Here is a 17,897-nt window from a genome sequence, read left to right on the forward strand (position 1 = left end):
TGTTTTAATTTCACACATATTTTATATTTCATACGTTCCTCTCTGTTTTCATACAGTCTTTGGAAAAAAGCTGAAGTTTCTTGTCAAACGGGGTCTGGTTCAAATGACTCCTTTTCGCTCTCCTGTTCCTACTTTAAACAAACAACAAAATACTTCGTAACTAAACGATTGCTGTTCAAAACACGGAATTTTTACACAATTTACAAAATATGACAAAACGCCAATAGACATGTTCATCATTTTTCCCTTTCAGCGTTTCTTGATTTTATCTGAATTCGTTTCCTCATGAAAATTGCCATGAGGAAATTATAGATATGACATTAAGTGTGAATTGGTTTCTTCAAACTGGTAGCAAATTTTAACATGAGCTACCTGGAGAAGAGGTAGCGTGCTTGATTCTTACGAGGGAGGGCGTAGGTTCGATTTTCCACCTAGGCAGGATTTTTTTCAGGAGTATATCGTTGGGTGTAAAGTGCTAAGAAGTTAACATTGGTCTCTGTATTTCACGAGAGGAAATAGTAAGATAAAGTTATTTCGATGATAGGAGGAAGTCACATGCCACTTGGAATGCGGAGAATCAAGTTACATAGAGCTAAGTCTGTAATGGTGGTTTCGAATATTGCAAAGCTAGTGCGGAAAGTTTGTTATATCTGATACTCGTACTTTCTGTTCAAAGAAGACAAACATTTTAGATACAAAGCAGTGAGCAATTAACGATCATTATGAGGTTTTGAATTTTTTGTTTGTCACTCACTATATAAATACTTATTAGTAGTTTCTTATCGAATCGGCCTTCGTCGCAATAACAATTTATTTATGTTAATTAGCGATTTACTATTAGTTTTAGACGCATGGTAAGATGGTGGTGAGGGGATTGACAACAGTCATTACGAAGGAAAGGACATAAAATTACCAATCTTAGCAATTTGAACTCATTAAACGCTCTCCTTCGTTACAGTACTGCACTACATCACTACTTGACATAACTGTATATCTTTTTTTAGTATATCGAAATCAAATAATCAATATTTTAGGTGTCAGTGGAGAACAAACAATAACATAACTTAAATAACATTACATTTTACATCCTGAATACATATATGTGATTTGTGAATTAATCATGATGTGTGTGTTAACACAACATATGAACAATAAATAAAAAGGAAAGTTTTAACTTTAAGTCCTGGAAATCTCCAACTTCTAAGGGGAAATATGCGCAGAAGGGACCTCCCTCAAGTATGCATCGGATTTTTTTTTAAATATTCTAATATCAACAGTATCTGTTCATTAAACAAAAAAAAGAAAAGAAAAGAAAGAGGAGAGGGTGGGATTTGAACCCGCGACCTTTCACGCTTGATGACAAATAAGGAAAGCAACGCCTAACCAACTAATCTACGTTAACTTCATGACGTTATACACTTAGAAACATGTTGACGTTTATGAAGACTCCCACCTTCCTGTGTTTCAAGCACATTTTCTCGACAAGTAGCGTAAAATATATGTTTTTGAGAACTGTTCTATATTATGCAAGGTATTTTAAATAAAATGTCGCATAAACTCCTCACAAATTTGCTTCCTTCTGCACAAACTTGATGGCGATTTTCTCCAGGTGGAGAAAAACTCTATTCAGTGTTTCAAACCCCCCAAATTTCAAGTCGAGCAAGCAGAATCGTAAATATCCTTCAAGGTTATTTTTCCAATTTATTATTTCTGTTTGATTGTGTATTATAATAGCGGTTTATAGTTTCTAAGTTCATGCAAAGTGTTAAATTGAAAACCTATCACCGCAGCGTTTTTCGTCTAGTGGAAGGACCTACTCAAAGTTGGCTACTCTCACCTGGAGCCGAAGTGCAATGTTGCTAAGTTTACGATTTCGGGACTTAGAATTCTTTCGGGGCGGTCAAATAAGATGTTGCGAAGTGTACTTCGGTTTTCTTACCACGAGGCAAGTACACCCAAGAGTGAAGGAAGTCGTACCCTGTCAGAACCTATAAGTTGCGACGCATAAAACGAAGGTAGGAAAGTGAAATTGTAGTTTTAGTGGATTAGAGTGTGAGTCATAAAATGCCTATTTTAACTCTACAAGAAACTTCCCGATTTTCGTAACATTTGCTTTCAAAGTGCAAAAAAAAATAAAAAAGAACTATTTTGTTACCGGACAAGTTCTGTTTTACGTCCAACACATATGTATATGAGATTGCTAGAGAAACAACAGGTTTGAATACTGTAATTGATTGATACCAAAGGCGGAACTTTAGTGCAGCACGTAAAAAAAATTAACGGTTTGTAACTTGTTTGTAAGGAAGCTAATACAGTTTGAAAAAATGGATGAAATTCAAAAATGGTTATCTTAATCAGTGCATGCAAAACTGTTTGATAATTGCCGTACATTAGCATTTTCGTTATTTTGCGGAGAGACTTGCAGCATTTTTTTTAAGACGTCGAAAATAGTTACCTTAACTAATCACGAAGACGTCATTAAACAACGCAGTTCCACCTTCTCCCCTCTTTTTGGAATTCCTTTAATTTGCGGGCAAATATGGCAAAGTAGTTAAATTACTTGGTTTTTGAATGAGCATCTAGTAGGGTACCTTGTACAAAATTGTTATGAAATTGTCGCGATTTCTTGGTATGGTTTTTTGTAGTTTGTACGCCTATGATAATGAAGATTGTGTTTCAAAATTTTGAAATCATTGGATTTAATCTTCGTCTCAAAAAAATGATTGAAGCATAGATACTAATGTAAGATAACAAAAATTGTAGACTTCACAAATTTTGCTTATTTCCAAATTTTGAACATTACTTTTTTTTGTTCAATAGTTGCTTAACATTTTGAACTACAAATATAAGCTTAGTCATAAATGTGGTACAAAAAAAATTATTCGAACAAATTGTTTCTAGTCAGCGTCGAAAGGGGCGTAATTTGTTGCTTGATTTGGGTTACCGCGAACAACGTGGCAATAACTTCCACCCCAATTAAATTTTGTAAGTTCGACCAAGGTGCTTAAACCATACCACGGGCCTTTGAGGAAGCATATAAAATCAAGCCCAGTCACGACTTTGAAAATAAAAAGCACCTTGCAAACTTGAACGTTACACAAGCCAAAGATGATTTTCATAAAAATGTTGAATTATTATGTGTGAGCCTGAGAAGCTTTTTAATTCTGACATTTGGATTATAAGATGAATACTTGATTTTCCTAGATATACGCTTTCAATTATGGTACTCGTTTGAAACTCATTTTCTCTACAGACCAAGGCAGAGATGATTTTCATTAAAATGTTGATTATTATGCTTTTCAGAGCTTGAGATTCGTTTTAATTCAGACATTTGGACTATAGTAAGAATACTTGATTTCTCGAGATATACGGTTTGAATGCTAGTACTCGTTTGAAACTCATTTTCTATACACACCTAGCCAGAGATGATTTTCTTTAAAATGTTGAATTATTAAGCTTTTGAGAGCCTGAAAAGCGTTCTAATTATGACATTTCGACTATAGGATGAATACTACATTTTTCGAGAAATTCGAGTTCAATGCTAATGCTCACTTCAGACTCATTTCCTATACAGACCAAGCCCGAGATGATTTTCTTTAAAATGTTGAATTATTATGTTTTCAGAGTCTGAGATTCGTTTTAATTCAGACATTTGGACTATAGTATGAATACTTGATTTTTCGAGATATACGCTTTCAATGCTAGTTCTCGTTTGAAACTCATTTTCTATACAGACCTAGCCAGAGATGATTTTCTTTAAAGTGTTGAATTATTGTGCTTTTCGGAGCTTGAAAATCAATTTTATTATGACATCTCCACTACAGGAATAAATCTTGACTTTTCGAGAAATTCACGTTCAATGTTAGTACTCGTTTGAGACTCATTTTCTCTACAGACCAAGGCAGAGATGATTTTCAAAAAAATATTGAATTATTATGCTTTTCAGACCCTAAAAGTGTTTTACTTATTACATTTCGCCTATTGGATCAAAAATTGATTTTTCGACATATTAGCGTTAAATGCATTTAACTCTTTCTCTCTACAGACAATTCACATCGCAAAATCCTACAACGTCCAACTCGTTGTGTTGGAAATTGCTCCGCTCAGAATAGAGATAAAAATAACGACTTATCATTTAATTCCCTGTTCTCCCGACAGATGGCACTTCTAACTATTGTAATCACGCCATCTGCAGCTCGGAAGTTACAGGAAGTGAAGGTAGTGTGTGGGCATCTGCGTGAGCACAGAACAGTTGCGTCTTGTATTTGGTATCGGCAACACACGTAATTCACCCGCTCCACTGCAAAATGTCTCTCGGGATACGTAGTTTGGACTTTGTCGTCTTCAGAAGCTAGTGAGGAATTGCCGAGATTTGTTGAACATTAACCAAGAGTCTTCAATGTAAAGATAGACGTAGCTACGTTTGGAACAAGGTGCCAGTTGCGAATTGAAGCATAGGAAGGAACGTGGCCTTTGAGGATTTGTATGCAATAGTGATATGTAAAATGGGAGAATGATTTTTCTAGATATACGCTTTCAATTAAGGTACTCCTTTGAAACTCATTTTCTCTACAGACCAAGGCAAAGATGATTTTCATTAAAATGTTAAATTTTGAAGCTTTTCAGAGCCAGAAAAGCGTTTTATTATGCTTTTCGGAGCTTGAAAAGTATTTTAGTTGTGACATTTCGACTACAGTTTCAAAACTTGATATTTCGAGAAATTCACGTTTCATGCTAGTACTCGTTTGAAACTCATTTTATCTACAGACCAAGCCAGAGATGATTTTCCTTAAAATGATGAATTATAATCTTCGCAGAGTCTTAAAATGTTTTAATTATGACATTTGGAATATTAGATGAATACTTGATTTTTCGAGTAATTCACGTTCAAAGCTAATACTCGTTTGAAACTCATTTTCTCTACATTCCTAGCCAAGGATAATTTTAATTAAAATGTTAAATTATTAAGCTTTTCAAAGCCTGAAAAGCGTTTTATTTCTGACATTTCGACTATAGGATGAATACTTTATTTTTCGAGAAATTCGCGTTCAATGCTAATATTCATTTGTGACTAATTTTCTATACAGACCAAGCCCCACGTCCTGAAGGAGGAGAAAATGTTGAAAGTGAAGACAGTTGTCCGAGTTCATCTGATAATTGTGATGACATTGATTATGTGCCTTCAAGCAATATTGAAAGTGGTGCGAGCTGTGATGAAAAAGTTCCTGAAACAGTAGCTGTGCATCTGGGAGGAAAGAAAACATTAAGTGGAATTGTGTTCGTCCAGAAAATAGTGAAAGGGCTATTCCGGAGTGGTTAGGTTATATTCCTCCTTCAATGTCAATTCATGAAGCAGTGCAGTATTTCAAGATATTTTTTTCATAATGATATAATTAGGCACATTGTGGATCAATCTAACCTTTTTGCAGTTCAGATCAATCCTGGGACAGGTAGGAAGAAATAAAATTTAAATTACATTTCAATGACAATGGATACATGCCACCTAGAGAGGATCCAAAGAGAGATAAACTTTAAAAAGTGAGACCTGTGGTTGATTACCTTCTGCCCACTTTCAAAAACATCCCCATGGACAGGATGCTAGTTGTTGATGAACAAATGGTGCCGTTCAAGGGACATACTAGCTTGAAGCAGTATATGCCCAAAAAAACAGCTAAGTGGTGTAATTTGTAATTGTTTATTTTTAGTGATTACAGGGGTATAGTATACAATTTTGAAATATATTGTGGACATGTTGATTCATTACAAGGAATGGAAAGTTTAGTGGTAAGTGGTAATGTTGTACTTCGTCTGGCTGAGGTCATTCCTCCAAATGTCAACCATTTGTTGTATTTTGATAACTGGTTCAATTCAGTACAACTAATGAATGAACTTGCAAAGAGAAAAATTTTCTGCTTGGGTACAACACGTCCAAATAGAATTGGAAACTGTAATTTCCTAAGTGCTAAAGAACTGAAAGTAAAAGGTAGGGGAGTATTTGACGAAAAGCTAGCTATAATTGATGGTGTTAGTTTGCGTGCAGTAAAATGGTTCGATAGCAGGCCTGTTGCTTTAACATCAACATTTGCCTCAGCCCAACAGGTTGGAAAAGTAAAAAGACAAAAAAAGAGTGAATTGATGTTAATTGTACTTATGTATAACAAATTCATGGGGGGGAGGGGTTGACTTATTAGATTCTCTAATTGCTCTGTATAGAATTACGATCAGGTCTAAAAAATACTATCATCGTTTAATTTTCACTTTCTGGATTTGGTGGTTGTTACTTGCTGGCTATTATACAGAAGAGATTGTCAATTCTATGGTGTTCCACAGAAAAATCAGCTTTCACTTTTTGAATTCAAAGCTTCAATTGCAGATAGTCTTTGTAGGGAAGGGAAAAGCTTGTTGAAGAGAGAAGGACGTCCATTGACAAATGTAGACAGTGAGTACACAAGAAGGAAAATGAAGGGACATGCTTCAAAACCTATTCCACAGAAGCAAATCAGAACTGACCATTGGCCAGTTTGTTCTGATAAAAGTTAAAAAAGCTAAAAAAATTACCCAAATGCAAAGGCATGCCATACATACAATGCCAGAAGTGTAAGGCATATTTGTGTTTAGAAAAAAAAAGAAACTATTTTCTGATATTTCACACAGAATAAGGTAATTCAGGAACTAATTTAACAATTTTCCACGTTAGAGGTGCCTGATGTCGCATATTTATAACATTTCAAAATTTCATTTGAAAATGAAATCTTTTGTAATTTTCATGTATATTTTTTCAAATGGTCCAATATTAAATGTAATAATGCAGAATTTTTTTTTTTTACAATTTTTATTCATAATGCCGTCCATAAAGGGTTATAATGCTTTTCGGAGCTTGAAAAGTGTTTTAGTTGTGACATTTCGACTACAGTATCAAAACTTGATATTTCGAGAAATACAAGTTCCATGCTAGTACTCGTTTGAAACTCATTTAATCTACAGACCAAGCCAGAGTTGATTTTCTTTAAAATGTTGAATTATTAAGCTTTTCATAGTCTCAAAATCGTTTTAATTATCACATCTAGACTATAGGATAAAAACCTGATTTTTCGAGAAATTCGTGTTCAATGCTAATATTCACTAGAGTCATTTTCTATACCGAGCAAGCCTGAGATGATTTTCCTTAAAATGATGAATTGTAATCTTTGCAGAGTCTTAAAAAAGTCTTTAAAATTCTTAAAAATTATTTCATTTGGAATATTAGATGAATACTTGATTTTTCGAGTAATTCACGTTCAAAGCTAATACTCGTTTGAAACTCATTTTCTATACAGATCTAGCCAGAGATGATTTTCATTAAAATGTTGAATTATTAAGCTTTTCAAAGCCTGAAAAGCGTTTCAATTCTGGCATTTCGACTATAGGATGAATACTTGGTTTTTCGAGTAATTCACGTTCAAAGCTAATACTCGTTTATATCTTATTTTCTCTACAGACCTAGCCAGAAATGATTTTCATTAAAATGTTAAGTTTTGTAAGCTTCTAAGGGCCTAAAAAGAGTTTTAATTCTGACATTTAGACAATATGATGAATACTTGATTTTTCGAGAAATACACGTTCAATGTTAGTATTCGTTTGAAACTTATATTTTCTGCAGACCTAGCATGAGATAATTTTCCGTAAAATGTTGAATTATCAAGCTTTTCAGAGCCTGAAAAGCGTTCTAATTATCACATTTCGATTATAGGATGAAAACTAGTTTTTTCAAGAAATTCGAGTTCAATGCTAATACTTACTACAGACTCATTTTCTATACAGACCATTTCCACTACAGGAATAAAACTTGATTTCTCGAGAAATTCACGTTCAATGTTAGTACTCGTTTGAGACTCATTTTATCTACAGACAGAGCCAGAGATGATTTTCATTAAAAGGTTTAATTATTAAGGTTTCAGAATCTGAAAAACGTTTTAATTCTGACATTTCGACTACAGGATCACAACTTGACTTTTCGAGAAATTCGCGTTCAATGCTAATACTCATTTGAATCTCATTTTCTTTGCAGACTAAGCCAGAGATGATTTTCTTTAACGTGTTGAATTATTATGTTTTTCAGAGTCTGAATTACGTATTAATTATTACGTTTCGCCTATAGGATCAAAACATGTTTTTTCGAGAAAATCACGTTTCATGCTAATACTCGTTTGAAATTTATTTTCTCCACGGACCAACCCAGAGATGACTTTCTTTAAAATGTTGAATTATTATGCTTTTCAGAGCCTGAAAAGTGTTTTACTTATAACATTTCGCCTATAGGATCAAAAATTGGTTTTTCGACATATTAACGTTAAATGCATGATCTGGTTATTAACTCTTTTTCTCTACAGACAATTCACATCGCAAAATCCTACAACGGCTAACTCGTTGTGTTGGAAATTGCTCCGCTCAGAATAGAGATAAAAATAACGACTTATCATTTAATTCCCTGTTCTCCCGACAGATGGCACTTCTAACTATTGTAATCACGCCATCTGCAGCTCGGAAGTTACAGGAAGTGAAGGTAGTGTGTGGGCATCTGCGTGAGCACAGAACAGTTGCGTCTTGTACTTGGTATCTGCAATACACGTAATTCACGCGCTCCACTGCAAAATGTCTCTCGGGATACGTAGTTTGGACTTTGTCGTCTTCAGAAACTAGTAAGGAATTGCCGAGATTTGTTGAACATTAACCAAGAGTCTTCAATGTAAAGATAGACGTAGCTACGTTTGGAACATGGTGCCAGTTGCGAATTGAAGCTTAGGAAGGAACGTGGCATTTGACGGTTTGTAAGCAACAGTGATATGGAAAATGGGAGAGTGAGGTACACTTCGCAACATATTATTTGACCGTCCTGAAAAATTTCAAGTCCAGAATTCGTAAATTTGGCAGCATAGCGCTTCAGAGCCAACTAAGAGTAGCCAACTTTGCAACATTCCTTCTTCCTGAATGAAAACGCTCGTGATTTTTTTTTCATTCTTTCACATTCCATAAAGTAAAAATACCCTAAAGCAGTAATAAAATATATGAGTAGACAAAAAAATGTTAAGTAGAAATACGAATGTTGAAAATATTTCAAGATTCTTCGTTCTGAATTTGAAAATAGGAAAATGTATGTGCATTGTGAAACACTGAACAGGTTCTCATCCACCTGGAAAGAATTGCGGTCACATTTGAATGCAAGAAGGCAAATTTATGATGATTTTATGCGAAATGTTTAGTAAAGATACCTTGCACAACACCAAACGATTCTGCAAAGTGTGTTTTTACCTTGGTTCTTGGCGAAAAATGGTTCGAAACTCCGGCACAATGTTGCTTCATCTGAGATTAACATGCTTTACTGAGCTTTATGTTGGCAATCTCCTGGAGTAGTTGGTTAGATGACAGCACTTTCGTTTTTTTACTGTTTTCGTCAAGATCGAAACATCGTAGGTTCAAATCCCACCCTTTTCCTTATTATTTTTTCCTTTTCATTTACCGAGTACGAAGTGTTCTAATAACGTAATATAATATTATATGATATTACTGTAAATATTTATGCGATGCATGCTCAGTGGCGATTTGGTTTCAAAACTGATGGGGCAAGGTGGGGGAGGGTGGAGGGCAAGGACAGTTTCTTTCCCTTGGTAGATAAAATTTAGCATAGTGCTGGGTCATTTACCCCTCCACACTCCATAATCGTCGCCACTGTAATGCTTCTACTACAACGCCTAGAATAACGTAGTGTGGAAAACGGCATGGTTCTGCGCTCTTTGGCTGGTTCCACTCGAAAACGATCCGCTAGAGGCGCTGGTGTTGACCCCGGTGCTTCGTGTTCGACTGCTTATAATGGAAGTAAATGGAGTTTTCCCTGCAACGTCTGATTCTTTTACATGAAACATTTCTATGAATGTGATAATTGCTATGATATTTGGTACAGTGGTCGCGAAGATATTAACGAACATTCTAGACAGTTGACCACGTCCTGTTATCGTCATAGTTTCGTTAATAATACGGGAGAAAAAATACGGGTGGAATGTTCTTGGCAACTAAATTTTTGTGTATGAATTAGGTTCATTATTATTATCATCATCATCATAATTTCTTTTAAAGATATATACACAGAAGCATTTGTATTTTTAATATTTACTGACTCTTTTCTTCCGCTTTAAACTAATCGCGACTATTATGATAATGATGATTGCATGAAAAGACAAGGGGAACCCCACAAAACTTTCTTAGTGCCATCGACATGAGTGTAAGGCAACTTTCAAACCAATGGGGCAAGCGACACGGGATGTTCACACTGTCACACTAGTGACACACACTTCCAGACTGTAAAATAGTATTCATTGCACATGAGGGTCCAAACAGCAAACGACACGTTCATATGGCGTATTCGCGTGCTACTTGTTACTTCGGTCGGAAAGCTCCTTAAATGAAGGGTGCTGAGACCGAAGCGACGCGCTACAGGGGGAGTTCCCAACTAAGTGACAAGCGACATGGTGCCTTCAGTCTATTAGCAAGCGTTGCTTGCGAACAGCAGATAGGCGACACGATAAACCGCACATTACAACAACAGATCTAGGCGACACGATAAGCCAGCCACACGTGTAGCTTTGTCGCTTCTGCGTCGCTCAAACTGGGCCATTTCCTCAATAGCTTGCAACATGTTGTCGTGGTTTGTTGTTCGCGCATACGCGATGCAATGAGTGTCTTGCTTTAGTGAGATTGCGCACCAAAGCGACAAGCGGCACGCGACACTTATCGCTTGAGGATTTTACCAACCGAACGCTGGCCTGTGCTTCCCGTCATGCGGCTACGATGTGAAATGTTGCTCTTGATTGGCTCCTTTCCAAGCAACATGTGTCACTTCGGTATGAAAGTTGCCTTGGACCGAATGACCCGTGTCGCTTTGGTGTGAAATCCTCGTATCGTTTGTCGCGTGTCGCTTTGGTGTAAAATCTCCTTGAGGAAACGGTGCAGTCAGAGCCTTTTGTCCCTACGGTTCGAAAGGCTGCATTGATTTCAGACTGCTCGCTTTCAAGCGACATTTGTGGTTTGTCGCCTCGGTATGAAATATCTCTCAGGATACTATTTATATTCTAATAACATAGAAAAATAAACTCTAATACACAGTCCAAGACCTGACGTCCGGAATCGCATTGAGATGTTTCTTCTTGCGTCACGTATGCTATTTATTTATTAATTTTATTTTACTTTCCTTTACAAATTAATGCCATTTCGTGACTGCAAATCACTCCACTGTTTCCAGCAATTCACTTACCGCCTTTCTAAAGAAAAAATCTACACAATATATTCCAAAAACTAAGCCGCATTACTTTCATAACAAAATTAGCACCTGGGTCGATCGCACTGCCATCTACTTGTCATCGTCTCGGGGAACCAGTTTCTTGGGTCGTTTTCCACAATACTTCTACTAATGTTTTTAATCTCTCAGTGATTGGCAGGATTTTAGGAAATACTTTTCCTTTCATTCAGCTGTTATAAGTTAACACATATTAAGAACTTACATGTCAACTTTCTGCATAAGGAAATGCTGGACATAAATCGCATAAATATCAACGGAAATATCCAAGAAACGTAGATAAGCATTCTCGTCCAAAGCCGTTTACTTCCCGAAAAAGATTTTGCAAAGAAGTAGGTTTGAACCCATGACCTTCCATTCCATAAGCAAACGATTCCCCTACACCACACGGTTCAAGTTATTTTATGCACTCGGTTCGGATCCCACTTTAAACTGTAGGTCCAGTCCCGATTAGCCTTACTATGCATAAAGTTGACTTAAAACACCAAATCAACCAATTCATCTCCTTTCAGAGTGGGCCTTCTATGATACTGTAGTCGGCCAGAATCCGAAAATACAGTTCTGCTTCGCGTATACCAGAGTGTAATTGCATTTAATATTGTGACTAATTTTACTTTAAAACTACAGATTAAAGCGATAATAGTGTCCAGAAAAAGAACCTCAAAGTAGATCTTCACACAAAGTATTTTAATCCATTGCCAAACATTTCAGTTAAGAATAATATTATGGTTTTCCATTGACCGTATTTTCGATTCATGGTGAATTTGCTAAAAGAACCATGTCAAGAAATCTAAAATATGTAAGTTTTACTAGTAAATGTATTAAAAATGCACGAAACAACAGGGGAGGAGAAAAATAAACCTCAAAAATAAGTAAAAATGCAACAACGACTGTTAAAAATACTGACAAATAAACTAAAAGCCAAAAAGGCCGAAAAATGCAAAAAAAAAATGTAATAAAGTAAGTGTATTTCTAACCGAAGGGAAACTGACATGATATCAGGTTTAGCATTGTTTTTAAGGGTCAGAAAAAAAGTTGATTTTTCATCAACTTCCGGACCCTAATTAGTAATTATGACCATTGAAAAAGTTGGAGGTAGCTTACTTAAAATTTTCTTGCTGAGGGATCGTATCGTCCCATATCTCTACTTCATAATAAAGAAAAACATCAAGTTCATATTTTTGAAAATGACTTGGAGTTTTCCACCACGAAAATATGTTTTTCATAATTTGAAGTTCGTTAGTATTATCTTTCAAGTTTTCCATTGTTTTAATTTCATACGTTTTATATTTCATACGTTCCTCTCTCTTTTCATACAGTCTTTGGAAAAAAGCTGAAGTTTCTTGTCAAACGGGGTCTGGTTCAAATGACTCCTTTTCGCTCTCCTGTTCCTACTTTAAACAAACAACAAAATACTTCGTAACTAAACGATTGCTGTTCAAAACACGGAATTTTTACACAATTTACAAAATATGACAAAACGCCAATAGACATGTTCATCATTTTTCCCTTTCAGCGTTTCTCGATTTTATCTGAATTCGTTTCCTCATGAAAATTGCCATGAGGAAATTATAGATATGACATTAAGTGTGAATTGGTTTCTTCAAACTGGTAGCAAATTTTAACATGAGCTACCTGGAGAAGAGGTAGCGTGCTAGATTCTTACGAGGGAGGGCGTAGGTTCGATTCTCCACCTAGGCAGGATTTTTTTCAGGAGTATATCGTTGGGTGTAAAGTTTATCCATCGTGCTAAGAAGTTAATAGTGGGCTGGAGGTTGGCATGAAAGTAGTTTCCTGGCCCGATGCGATACAGAGACACCTAGCGACATATCAGAGGACTAGGAATTCTTTTCGGCTGTCCTAAGCCTGAGGCCAGAGAAGCTTCCTTCCTTCACCACCCCCTCCCCTCCGCGTGACTCCCGCAGTGAGGTTTCCAGGAAAAGGACACCCACCTGTTTCTTTTAATTCTGGTTTCGGAGGCTAAAATTTCTCCACTGGCAAAGCAATTCGCATTTCTCTGCTTGCTGGCTGACTCTTGCATGGAGCGAGACGAGTGGCAGGCTCCAGAGACAGAACATTCATGACTAAAGTTTTGATTGAATAAATTTGGTTGATTACAGTGGCTACTATAATTATGTTGAATTTTCTTGTTGAGGTTGGAATTTTATCAATTGAGAGTAAAGAAGGCGGTAGAGAATATCAGTTGAAAGAAAGTATTTTTCTTTGAAGGGGGTGTTTTTTTATACAAAATCAATATATAATAATAATAATAATAAGGCAAGAATTAGTAACAATTATTATTTCAACTATTAACGAATCGAGTCCCTATTAGAGATGGGCAGGAGCGAAACTACCTGGAATTTAAAAAGGGGAAACGTGGACATGCGTAATAACATATGGAAAGCTGAAAAGGAGAAAGACGGACAAAACAATGTAACAAAATGTACAGTAGTAACAAAGATGTCAGGAAACAATAGTATAATATTGAACATACACTTTGATGAAGTAGTTTTCTTTGTTATGGTCTGAATTAAGTCCCTTTGCACAGTTCTCATCGTTGGAGTTCACAGCAGCTTTAATCGGCCAAGATTGATTGATTTTGTTTATTTTACTTCGCCTTTCTGCCACTCTCGGCTAATGATGATATGATGTAATCGCTGAAGAGACGCTCACGAAGGACACGTATGCCCAGACCGGATTCGAACCCGGGACCACTGGCGTCGTAGCGAAATGAGATAAATACTCCGCCACGGGGCCGGCTAATCGGCCAAGGGTGGGGACAAACTCTCAGTGATGATGGGAATCCCCTGTGGAAACATATGACCAGTTCCTGCATCACATTAGTTGCTCTCTCCTATTGTGATTTTTCCCAATGTTAATTGATTGCTTGCCAAGTGAAATTTCAGTCCAACTAATTATAGTATGATCTTCAAGATCAGCACTATACGTGTTACAAAGTACTCTCAAAAAAATCCCAGTGAATTGGTAAAAATAAAGTGACAGAATTTCGAGGAGAGGCCGAGCCTCTGTGGACCCACACTTGGTTACGCCAATATACGTAAGTAAACCCGTGGTGCTACAGCCCCTGAGGGCCAGAGCCCACCTACCGACTGTAGGCCTCACTTCCAGTCCAACCAGTTATGTGCGGTCAGCACGACGAACCCCTAATCTTTGTTGTAGGTTTCCGTGACTCATTCATAGCTTCCCAATCTCCTCACGATGGTGGGTGGCAACCGGCCCTATACACAGGCCGAAATCTCAGGAGAAATGTTGATACGTTTCCCCTAAGAGACTCGAACCTGCGCGCGTCCCGTAGACGGAGCTCAAACCATGATGCATCGGACCATACAGTCACGATGCAGAACAGCAGGGCCGTAGCCAGAATTTTATTTCGGGGGGAAGGCTCATCCCTTATCAGCAGCTGCCATCTAAGGGCGAAAAAGTGGGGAATAGAACCCCTGAAAATTAATTTCTCAGTATATTACAAGTTATTGTACAGGATGTTTAATGTAAGTAAAATTAATCACCGCTATACCCTATTTTAATTACATATTTGTAGGATTTCGGAACGGTCTTCAGCCTCACCCCCCCCCCCCCCGGTCACGTGCCTGCGGGAGAAAATATACATAAGTGCTGATCCCTTATTCTGATTGGCGTTTTAAGAATAGAATATCCTTCAGAGCTTCTCTAAGACATGGTCTTTTAAAAATCAGTTCTAGAGAAGAAACCTTGTCCAATTTACGTTTTCAACTTGTTTCCTTGTGTAGTTTTTAAAGAAGAGAAAAGTTATCACAATTGGTAATCTGCTGGACAAGATCAACGTCGAATATGTAATTGAAACAAAAATTTTAATGTTCGTACCACGATGGTTTTACTGACTGAAAAGTTTATGTTTCATAATTTTGATTGAGCAGAGGGGGCTCTCTAACTGCACCAATCGCCGCCAACCCTATGATAATCGTTTGAGTATCTTGAGTTTCTGTTTTAAGTCTACTTTATATACAGATAGACTAATCGGGACTGGATCTATATTTATAGTGGGATTGAACTAACTATTAGGCGTCCACCGGATAACAAACTCAGGATATTTTAAATTACAAGGGTCACCTTTACCATTATGCTATAGGGGATGCAAAATATATCTGAAACTAAGAAGAAATTTTGAATGCAATGTAGAACGAAGGAGGCACCGTTCACATTGAAGGGGAAGACGCCAGGAAATCCTCCCTCCGCTTTCCTAACCTGTACATCTCTAATTTGATTCTCAGCGAAGGCAAGAATTTTATCCAATATTTTATATCACTTTTGTTATTTTTAATGAAGAATTCGAAGTAATAATTTGTCTTTAAATCTCAAGTTAGAAAGTCAGCAAAAATTATGTTTTTATACTAAATTTTACATTAATTGAAGATTTGCAAAGAAACGGTAAACCGTTTTGTTGGTTGATTGATTTAGTGTTTTAAGCCCACTTTATGCACAGTAAGGCTAAGCGGGACTGGACCTACAGTTTAAAGTTGAATCCGAACCACTATGTGCCTCCACCGGGTATCGAACCTGGAACCCCTTGATAACAAGGCTACGACGCTACCACTGCACCATCGGGGAGGCCAGTGTAAACTTTTCGTCATCGTTCCACTCCAAAACAGAGGCCACCCATATTTTTTCATGGTTATAGTATTTTACATGTTAGTTTCGAGTATAAATTGGTTACAATTGTAACTGTTTGTTGCAATTATAGTTTCGTTTCGCACAGATATCACTGTTTTTTTTTTAACAAGCTTCTCATAAGTCTGCAATAAGTTTTTTGTTAGCATGAAACTCTTAATGCAGACAACAAATGTTTTGTCAGTCATTCTTGATCATTCGACTATTTCATTAATCTTCATTATGGAAAACAACTTTTCACCAAGGCAAGTGCAACCAAAATTAATAAAATTTCTACAGCAAAATAGCTTATTCGAGGGTACTGCTATTGGAGATATAAGAAAAATCAAGGATAGCCCACCTCGCGATATTTATTTTTCAATACGAGTTGCACTGCAATTAAATAAGTTCCATTCGATGTCAGGACTTTCACACGCACCATCTTAAAGAAAAGGGAGCAGAGCAGAACAAGATTATTGCCCTTCGCACCCTCTGAAGTCTTGAAACCTGTTTCCAACTTCATCACGTAGTATTTTTACTTTGGACAAATTATAACTTTATTAAAAAGTTTTAATATAACGGAAGACTGTAACTTTGCAAAATGGCCTCCACTTCCTTCAAAATATCAGCTCTTGTGTCACGGGGAGGAATCATTCAAGTAGTTTTACTGTCATATCGAGATAAGAATCGCATCCACGAGTGAAGGGAGCAAACCGAGCTAGCTCACAGACGTCCGTAATTTCGCATATTGTGAGCGAAAAGGCAACAACACGAACAATTTTCGCTTTCAATTGTTCGTTGACTAAGTAATAAATCCTCTCCTCTGATTTTTTTATTAGCGTTGCTTTTCTGCAACGTTTGGCTAATGGCGACGATGAGGATGAGTAATGATATGATGAAATTGATGAAGGGACACATACAAAGAAAACCCATGCTCAGGCCAGGATTCGAACCCGCAACCTCTTTTGTCGCGACGGGTTGTGCTAACCACTCCGCCACAGATTATGGCAAATTTATTTCGTGATAAAGAAATATTTCTGAATGAATTTACTTTATCAGGGTACAAAATTTCTACGCTTCTCAGTATTCACTTCACAACAAAAGTAAGCATTTCACTTGAAAAATCTGCATTCCTCTTCTAGTCCTTTTCTTACTCCCACGAAGTTTGGGCAGCGATATGGTTCTCTGAAACTTTTACAGAAACTGGCTTTTCTTCCAGGTAAATCCTTAAAAATCAAGAAACAGACTCATAGGCGACAGAAAGTATGCACGCTGCCCTCCCCCAGCTGGCAAGATATTTTCGTACTTCAGAAGTAACCTGTCAATCAGCTTGCTTAGTTGACACAACACCTACTCTATAAGGGAATGTATACCTGTGTAGGGAAAATTGGTCAATGTGTTGAAGTTTGGATGAGTCTGGTCTTGTATCACGAGAAAAGAGAAAACGGGATAACTACAAATGTATAGATAATTTCAAGCATGAAGTGTTAAGTGGGGTCAAGGCGGGCCGCATTAACGAATGCTGGGGCTCACATGCGGCCCGTGAGTTTGACTGGCCGAAATATCAGGAGAAAAGTTGTCACGCTCATCCACGAGACTCGAACCTGCGCGCGTCCCACCGTTGACTCACTAAGTACTACATGTGAGGTAAAACTATCGAAATGTAAAAAGAAGAAGCGTCACCACCCTCCCCGCCTTTTCTACATTTTATTCAAATCGAACACGAGGCACGTATCTAGATATATATTTCGGAGCGGCGTCCTAACGTAATGTCTCAAAATAATAATATTAATAATGTTAAATTAAAATAAGTATAATTATATTAAATTAATTAATATATTTTTATAAGATGAATAGGTAAGAAGGCGGTATAACAACAGTGATACAGTATAACATCACGTATTCATTATCTAGCTTACGTGTAGTT

This window comes from Lepisma saccharinum, chromosome 12, assembly GCF_977018435.1.
Source record: "Lepisma saccharinum chromosome 12, izLepSacc3.1, whole genome shotgun sequence".
Lineage (NCBI taxonomy): Eukaryota > Metazoa > Arthropoda > Insecta > Zygentoma > Lepismatidae > Lepisma > Lepisma saccharinum.